Source organism: Pistacia vera, unplaced genomic scaffold, assembly GCF_008641045.1.
Source record: "Pistacia vera cultivar Batoury unplaced genomic scaffold, PisVer_v2 Contig233, whole genome shotgun sequence".
NCBI lineage: Eukaryota > Viridiplantae > Streptophyta > Magnoliopsida > Sapindales > Anacardiaceae > Pistacia > Pistacia vera.
In genome coordinates, this window is record NW_022196039.1 from 1,455,964 (window position 1) to 1,465,172 (window position 9,209).

Genomic DNA, 9,209 nt, shown 5'->3' on the forward strand with positions numbered 1-9,209 from the left:
AAGTTTTTCCCCATCCTTGGGCTTAGAGAGGAGTGAGAGGGAGGTTAGGTAACTCTTCAGCTGTTGCAAGGCCTCTTCACAGGAGGAAGTCCATTCAAATTTCTTATATTTCTTTAGCGTGTGGAAGAAATGGTGGCACTTGTCGGCGGATCTAGAGATGAAGCGGCTCAAGGCGGCCACTCGTCCTGCCAAGTGCTAGACGTCTTTGATGCAAGTTGGTAATGGTATGTTGAGGATTTCTCGGATTTGATCGGGGTTGGCTTCTATCCCACGTTGAGTTACCATGTATCCTAGGAATTTCCCTGATGAAACCCCGAACGAGCACTTGGCCAAATTCAATTTTATGTTATACTTCCTTAGGACGGTGAATGTTTGGCTAAGGTGGTCGAGGTGTTGCTCGGCCATGAGGGACTTGACTAGCATGTCGTCGATGTATACTTCCATGGTGACCCCGAGTTGTTCAGCGAACATCCTGTTGACTAGCTAGTGATAGGTAGCCTCGACATTCTTGAGGCCAAACGGCATCACCTTGTAGCAGTAGGTCCCCCTCTCTATAATGAAGGCTATTTTCTCCTGGTCGTTTGGGTGTATCAAAATCTGATTATACCCTGAGAAGGCATCCATGAAGCTTAGGAGTTCGTGGCCTATTGTCGCATCGACCATCATGTCGATATGCGGGAGCGAGAAGGAGTTTTTAGGGCATGCTTTGTTTAAATCCTTGAAGTCTATGCAGACTCTCCATTTTCTGTTCTTTTTCTTTACCACCACCACGTTTGCCAGCCAGTCAGGATAGTGGACTTCTCTAATCAGGCCATTATTCAGTAATTTGTCGACCTCCTCATTAACGATCCGGTTGCATTCTGGTGCGAATTTCCTATGCCTCTGCTTCACTGGGGGGTGATCTGAGTCTACTTTGAGGTGGTGGACGATTGCCTCTAGGCTAACTCATGTCATGTCAACGTGGGACCAGGCGAAGCTGTCCTGGTTTTGTTTGAGGAATTCTATAAGTCTCTCTCTTATTTCGGGCCCGAGGCATGAGCCTATCTGGGTCTTCCTTTCGAGGTCGTCCGGGTGTATCTGTACTTCATCCAACTCCTCCATAGATAGTTGATCTGGCTCGATCGGAATGGTTGGACGAGACTATAGTTGTTATGAAGCGTGAACTTTGCTTTTGAAGGCATTTTTGTAGCAATCTCTAGATGCCTTAGGGTCGCCTTTGATTTCCCTTACTCCCCATTTCGTTGGAAACCTGATGGTTTGGTGGAAGGTGGATAGAACAGCTTGCATGTCGTGGATCCAAGGTCGGCCCAAGATGCATTGTATGGTGAAAGACAATCGAGCACTAGAAAGATGGTTTGCTTGTTGACTCCGCTAGTGTAGATAAGCAGAGTGATTTCTCCTATGGTGTACTTCTGCTCGGAACTGAACCCTACCAGTATAGTTGGCCGTTTGCTGATGTTTGTTTCGTCCAGTCTTATAGCCTTCACTACTGCAAGGAAGAGAATGTTTGCTGAGGATCCCCCGTCTATGAATGCTCTCTTGACCAGGATGTTTGTGATCTGGAGGGAGATGACTAGAAAGTCATGATGAGGGACGGCTAGGGTGATTGGCTCATCATCTTCGAACTGGATTATGAAAGAACAACATACATGAAAAGTGGCGGAAATGAAGATTGAAAGCATGAAAGGTTAGATGCATAGGACTCAAAAATTTCAAACAAAGTGTAAGAAACTTATACCTTCTCCTTTGCTTAAGGTTGATGAAGCCAAGACTCAAAGAGATGAGATCTCCACACTTTAACACCACCTTGAGAGAGTAAGAGAGTGGTCATGCCTTAGAGAGAGAGATTTTAGTTTGCTTTTGAGTGAACAAAGTGAATAATGAGCTAAAATGCAACCATTTGCATTTATATATACATGGGCCTTTTTTGCAATTAGTTGTTTTTCATTTCTATGCCCCAATAAAATCTTATTTTAAAAGGAGCCCACAAATTTATTATTTTACCCCTTGAATAATCAATATTATTCAAGGGCCTATGTAAACTAAACTAGTTTACATTAACAACCCATAAATTTACCCTTTTGCCCTTTAACTATTAAAAGGTTATTTTCGTTCATCTCATTAATCTTAACGCTTTAAGATATAATAATTAAATATAATTAATTATTGTTTGATCATTTTAACCCTTAAAATGTCACAAATAATTTTCTATATAACTATTACCATAGAAATCTCGTCATTACCCTCGGAAGGTGTTAGCCCTCTTCATATTATCATTTCTCTCTCTTATCCTTCTCTAACTTCTTAAGACTATTGGTGTGACCATGTAGGTCCACCGTGGATTAGTCGTGAGCTAGTTCTGGATGAATTCGAAAACTTGTTCGGAGGCCCAACGACTATGATAAACATCTAGCAATGTGCCATAGTCCCTAAACCACGATGAAGAAATACTTCATTGAACCCATTTCAGATCATATGTACCATGCAGGTGAAGTCCCTCCATTGATATATCCTGATCGAGCACGGATTCATGGAACGTCAAAATCCTAAACTCGATTTTATACCGAATCGTCGATCAATATGTCCAAAACTCGTCATCACAAACTTGCTTTTGTATGACTAATAATAGACTCTGGCCAGAGATTCTGATTTCTGACATTTATCGACATTCGACCAGGAACTCGAATCTGAATGGAGTTAGCGGTACTCCTAATCCTATATTTTTGAGTCAATGGATCCCTTCTTAACCATCGTTCGTTTCTGCATGTGAACAACGCATGACCAAATAGGCTTTATCATACAAAACATGACTAATCTCATACTTATACACTGTATGAACCATACGCATCCGTATCAGATCCGACCACAATGTCTCAGGTCAAAGAACTACATCGTGCACTGATATAACCAAACGATAAATCATTGACTAGATGTTTTTCTAAGTGATTTGTCGTTATTCGGTCATGTTTGAAAAATAATTCACCAACCGCCAATCCATACCAATGCCCCAGTGACATGACTATCATCGTCATCCGTACTTATATCAACTCATAATATCTTTCGGAAACATTCAATATGCCTACTATGCAATATAGTTGCCCAAATTATATTGCTTCCATAGGGAATCCTTTTAATAATTCATTTACCGATTAAATGAATCATCTGGAAAATTCATATATGTACTTTATTTTAAATGCATGACTGAATAAAGGAAGCAATTTATATATATGAATTGAAGAACTCTTTCTTCTATTATTTATGACATATAGATACCAGACAAAATGCTCTAAAACCGACAACACAAATGGTTTCTAGGGCATACACTAATATACACTAACAGATTACCTGGTTGGTATGCAGCCGGGAGGGCAGATGGATGGATTAGACTTCTAGGTGATGGTTGGCTCGAGCATAACACTTTGCTGAGGAGTAGCTTACCCCACTGGTCTCTACAGTGTTATGACCATGGTCGCCGTGGAATTCGCACCACTTGGTCGTGTCCTTCCTTGCTTCGGGATTGAGCTTGTTTGGCCACTTAACGGTAGGTTTCATTCCTTTCATGATTGCCACAACCTGGGCTGGTTCGACATTGAGGTTGTACTCCGGAATTTTGTATTGGCTCGACCCGGATGGTCTGTTGTCAGTTCTAATTGGCGGGCAGTCATATGGTCTCTTTACCTTATTTAGTTTGCATGGAGGGGGTTGCTAACGGGGCTCAAACGATCTGGACTTTGACCTTCTATCGTTCCGCCTTTGGGGACGGTCGTCGTACCTGACATGCCTCATCCGGTTCATTTCGTCTTCCTCCCACCTTATTTGAATTATAACTCTAGCTAAGGCGTCTTCCATCATAGTGCAACTGAGCTTCGTCAGGTCTTTGTATAGTTCTCCGTCCGGAAGGAGACCCTTTCTGAAGGCGTCTACTGTTGTCTTTGGGTTACAGGAAAGGATGGAGATTTTTTCTTTGTTGAACCTGCTGACATATTCTCTCAATGGTTTCCCCCTCTTCTGATAGACTCTGTACAGATCGGTTGATAGTTTCTTGAGCTTCTTACTACTAGCGAATTGTTCAACGACGGTGTCGGTGAGTGGGCGAAGGAATTGATTGAACAGTTTGGGAGGTTGGTGTACCACTGAAGTCTTGGGCCAGAGAGGCTTGAACCGAAGCTTTTACACATGTAGGCTTCCCTCAGTGCTCGGGGTATCGATACAACGAACATCTGCTACTTGTAGGAGGAGGCTATGTGGTTGTCTAGGTTGGTCGTTCCGTCATAGGGCTTCATTCTGGGAATGGTGAATTTGTGTGGTATCTCAGCTAGTGCGATTATGTCTACGAAGGGTGAATCAGCATAACAGTGAGGTTGGCTCTTTTTTGTTGGGATCGACATTCCGGGAATGCGACTCATCACTGTTTCTATATCGGCCAATCTCTTGGCCAATATATGTTCCATGGGAGATACGGATGCCACTAGGTCGTCCTGGTTAACTTGGTTGGCCACGCGATTAGCACCTGATGTGTTTCGGTGGGTCAATCTGTGTGGTGTAGTATGATGGATCACTCCATTATTCGCCACTTGGTAGCTTTGATCCCTAGTCATTCTCTCTAGTTGGATGACTCCCATCGTGATTGATCGTGTGTTTCGCCCTACATGGATTGTAAGGGGTGTTATCTAGGATTCGTTCAGCCCATTGGGATGGATGGACTCAAGCAGAGTGGTTTGATGGAGTGGAGGACTGTGCGACCTGCGAGGATGAGCCGAGCCAAGTGGTGTTTAGGTTGGGATGATCGATTGAAGGTGGGATGGGATGGCGAGGATGGGTGGTTCTTCTTGTGGTGGACTTTTTGTCACTTAGACTCATTGATCTCGTGCCCGAAGCGGATCGACCAAGAATGGCTCTATCGGTGGCCCTCGTTCCCTATTAGACAGGGTTGAATCATCAACTAATGAAGAACATAGCTGGCGCGACCTCATATCCGAGATTGCGAGTCCGTGCTCTGTAGTCTGGAGAGGTTGCATAGACGAAACCGAGGCACGAAACCGATTAGATTGTAATTGGCAAGGTAGAAACTCAAGATCATAAAATTGTCTTACCTTCTCTTTTAGAGATTGGTTCTCGGCCTTGATGGAGGCGTTTTCGGTTCGGATGGTAGTGTTCTCAACTTCCAGTACAGCCACCTTGTCTGAGTACTGTTGCATGAGGGCAATCAAAGCCTCCAATTTGGCCTCAAGGCCAGGATTAGTGTTATCAGAAGTGTCAGCCATGGAGAGTTTCTTCACGTAGCAAGGTTTGTTGAGACGTATGATTGCCAGAGGCCCCATGGTGGGCGCCAAACTGTAGATGCAAAAATCTACGATTACAGAAAGAGGGACTGATCCCATGAGGTTGAGGCCACTAGTGATCTGCTGCACCTGCACACGTGAGAAAACAAGTGTGAAGCAAACAGAAAACACTGGGGTGGTGTTTGTCGTAGGCACTCCGACGCTCAAGTCAGCAAGGTTGAGTGAGGCTAGTTTAGTGAGGGTTAGGGAAAGGAAAAGTTACCGGAAGTCTAGTCGAGGACTGTGACTACAGTTGTGATGCTAAGTTCTCAAGTGAGAACTCCAAGGTCTAAAGGTGTAATGTTTCTCCTTTTGTGAGAGGGTTGGCCTCTGTTTAAATAGTGACTATATGGTCTTCAAATCCTAGTGGGACTGAGAGTCCTTGTAGTGGTAGTCCTCTCAAAGGGTGTAGCCTTTGGCTCCCTTATCTCAGCAGGAAAGGGAGTTTGAACGTGCCTCGGATACGAACCTTGGAGGAGATGGGATAGTAATTGACTTCCTTAGCAGAGTTCAAGTAGGAATGTAGTTCATAGGCGATTGTGGGTTTCGAGTTGATTGTAAGCCCAGAAGGTGTTCCAGGGTCAGAAGGCATGGGTTTAGATGGTGAGGAGCTAGGAAAGCACACTAATGGGCCTCATCTGCAAAACTCTAATTTGGGCCCCATCGGAATTAGGCCCGAGCTTCCGGGTTGGTTGAAGGTGTCTTCATCTTTGGGCCTATTTGGGTCAAGGACATTTTTTGGCTCTAACAGTTTGGATAAAAGAATTTTGACAAGACATGAAACAAAATTGCTTCCAAGAGGCCATATGATGAATAAGATATTAAGCATTTTCTAGTACGGTTTATTTATATGAACCAGACATTTGCTAATTATACAAAAGATTAATTTAATGGAGAATTTTGCTATTTTTAAGGGAGATTTTTTATAATTATAAGAATTTAATAAATAAATAAAAAATCAATAATAGTGGATGCATTCATATTAAGCGATCTCATATGGGTAAATAAAGTGAACCTTTTAACGTATACATAGGATGGATTATTAAGTGTAAAGACACAATTATTATTATTATTATTATTATTATTATTATTATTATTTTTTGTTGGCTAAGTAAGACAATAATTCAATTAAGAGTAACAAGAACATGAATATTTTAGGAGCTTCTTAACAAATTATATAAAAGAAGTAACGAGGCCCAAAGGAGGAAGTAGCTTGGAAGCCCAATAAGGAAGTAGATTGACGAAAATCATGTTAGAGGAAGTAGCTTTTTATATATTGTGTAATTAGAGAAACTAAAAAAATTTACCCACCTCATTGGTGGCATGTAGTAGATTGTATTATACTTAAATAATATGTTGAAAATTCTATGATGTACTAGATTTATTGATGGGAGGAATCATTTAAAAGATAAAATAAGCCTAGGAGGGGCAATATCGGGGTAGTTGGTCAAGCATTTCTGACATATTTAATATTTAATTCAAAAAATAAAAACCAATTTTATTTATTTTAACAATAAGCTTCACGGGGCTCTAGATTCTAGAATTTCAATTAATTCACACTCAATATTCCGGGGCTTTGATCCAATTACGGTAAATTATGCAGACAAAAAATATATATCATAATAATATACCACGATCACATTTACATCGTATTAACTATGCAAATTAATAATGAGTAACAGAGCAACTTTACATCAACAATTTTCTTTTACAATCTTGGTATGATAGTTTATAATTGATCAACTTATAATTAATTAATGAGACTTAAATCTTGATATGATAATTTATAATTGGTCAACTTATAATTAATTAATGAGACTTATGTAAAACTTATATGAGGCTCGTTATAAACTGATCAATTATAAACTGTCACATCAGAGTTATAATAGAAAGTTTGTGAGATAAGATTATTGGCGTAGTATTATTCTAATAAAAAATGGCTTTTTATCCCTTGATGTTAATGTTATAAGAAGTGACACTATCATCCTTATATTGGCAACCATTAAACAAAACTGTTCACCAATGCCTTCTATTGTTATGTAAAATCTACAATGCCCCTGCTATTTATTTATTTACTTGAATTAAATAAGACATTGTTACATGATGCAACTACAAGCTATTTATTCCATTACATTTTTTCCCCAAAAAAAATTAATTCAAATGATTGTGTTTCAGGTTAGGGTATTGGTTTTTGATACAATTAATTAGATTTTATAAATATAATTATAATATATATTGTAAATTTGTATTAGGTTGGAATTTGAAGTTATCTTTTTAATTTGATTTTTATTGAAGTTTACAAATGATATGTTATAAAATTTATTAATATTTAATAAGAAAATAAAGATAGCAACCATTAAAACAAAAATATCGAGAAAAGTGTTACTTTGGTCGGATCTTAAGAACAAAATGTTAGTCCCTCAAAAAGACTATGTATATATATTATATATATATATATATATATATATATATATATATATTATATAGTATAATAGATATCTATAAAAGCAACTTATCTACAATCTAAATAAAAAATACAAAGAATACAATGTTCTTAGACTATAAACTAAAAATCAAGGATTACCTCTAGCCATTTAAACAAATTCATGAAGTTGTATTTTAGCTCTTCTAAGCTCTCAAGACACTCTAATATTGATGGTGTATTTTGTTTTAGTTGAGTACTTGAGCTTAGGGACCAAAACATTATATATAGTCAAGCTTCCATCAAGCTCTTAATGGCATTGCTTAATAGCTGCCATAAATCTCAATCAACGGCTAAATAAAAACAATTGAAAAACTGAAGCAATAAATGTAGACCATTAATCTTTAAAACTGATTTGTATTTAATGAAACTATCAATGTTACATGAGTAACGTTGGTGAACGTAAGTTTTACATTCTCCCACTTGGTCTACATTTTAACCATTATTTCATTAAGAAACAAATACACGAATCATGGCGACAGGTCCTCAAAAACGAGTATTATCTTCCATACATTACAATGCATTTGATTTCTCAAGTTTACTTTATATATGACAACCTTACTTAATGAATAAACCTTATGTTTGTTCTTGGTACTACAGATGAATTTTCTCAAATGATATTAAGGTGCATATGAATATGAGAAAACATCACAATAAATAACAGTTTCATTCAAACATTGTATATACAACTATATAGTGGAATGAAGTCCCATTTTTTCTACATGATCCTTGAATTTCAATGGTGGCATGCCTTTGGTCAAAGGATCAGCGATCATCAATTCAGTACTTATGTGCTCATTGACCACTTTCTTTTGCTTAATACGTTCTCTTATGGCTAAGTACTTAATGTCAATGTTGTTTACTTTGACTTCCATTTTTGTTGTTCTTAGCCATAAAGATAGCAGCTGAATTATCGCAGTATATTCTCAATGGTTTAGAAATGAAATCCATAATTTTAAGCCCAGATATGAAACTCTTCAACTATACACCATGTGAAGTAGCCTCAAAACAGGAAATGAACTCAACTTCCATAATGGAAGTAGCAGTCAAGGACTACTTGACACTTCTCTAAGATACAGCTCCACCAGCCATTATGAAAACATATCCTGATGTTGATTTGCGTTAATCAACACAACCAGCAAAGTCTGAATCTAAATAACCGATTACTTCCAAATTGTACGTCCATCTATATATAAGCATGTAGTTTTTGGTTCCTTGAAGATACCTCATCACTTTCTTTGCAGCTCTCCAATGGTCTATACCTGGATTACTTTGATATCGTCCCAACATTCCAACAACAAATGCAATGTCAGGCATTGTACAGACCTGAGCATACATCAGGCTTGTGATAGCAGAAGCATATAGAATATTCTTCATTTGTTCCCTTTCAAAATCGTTCTTTGGGC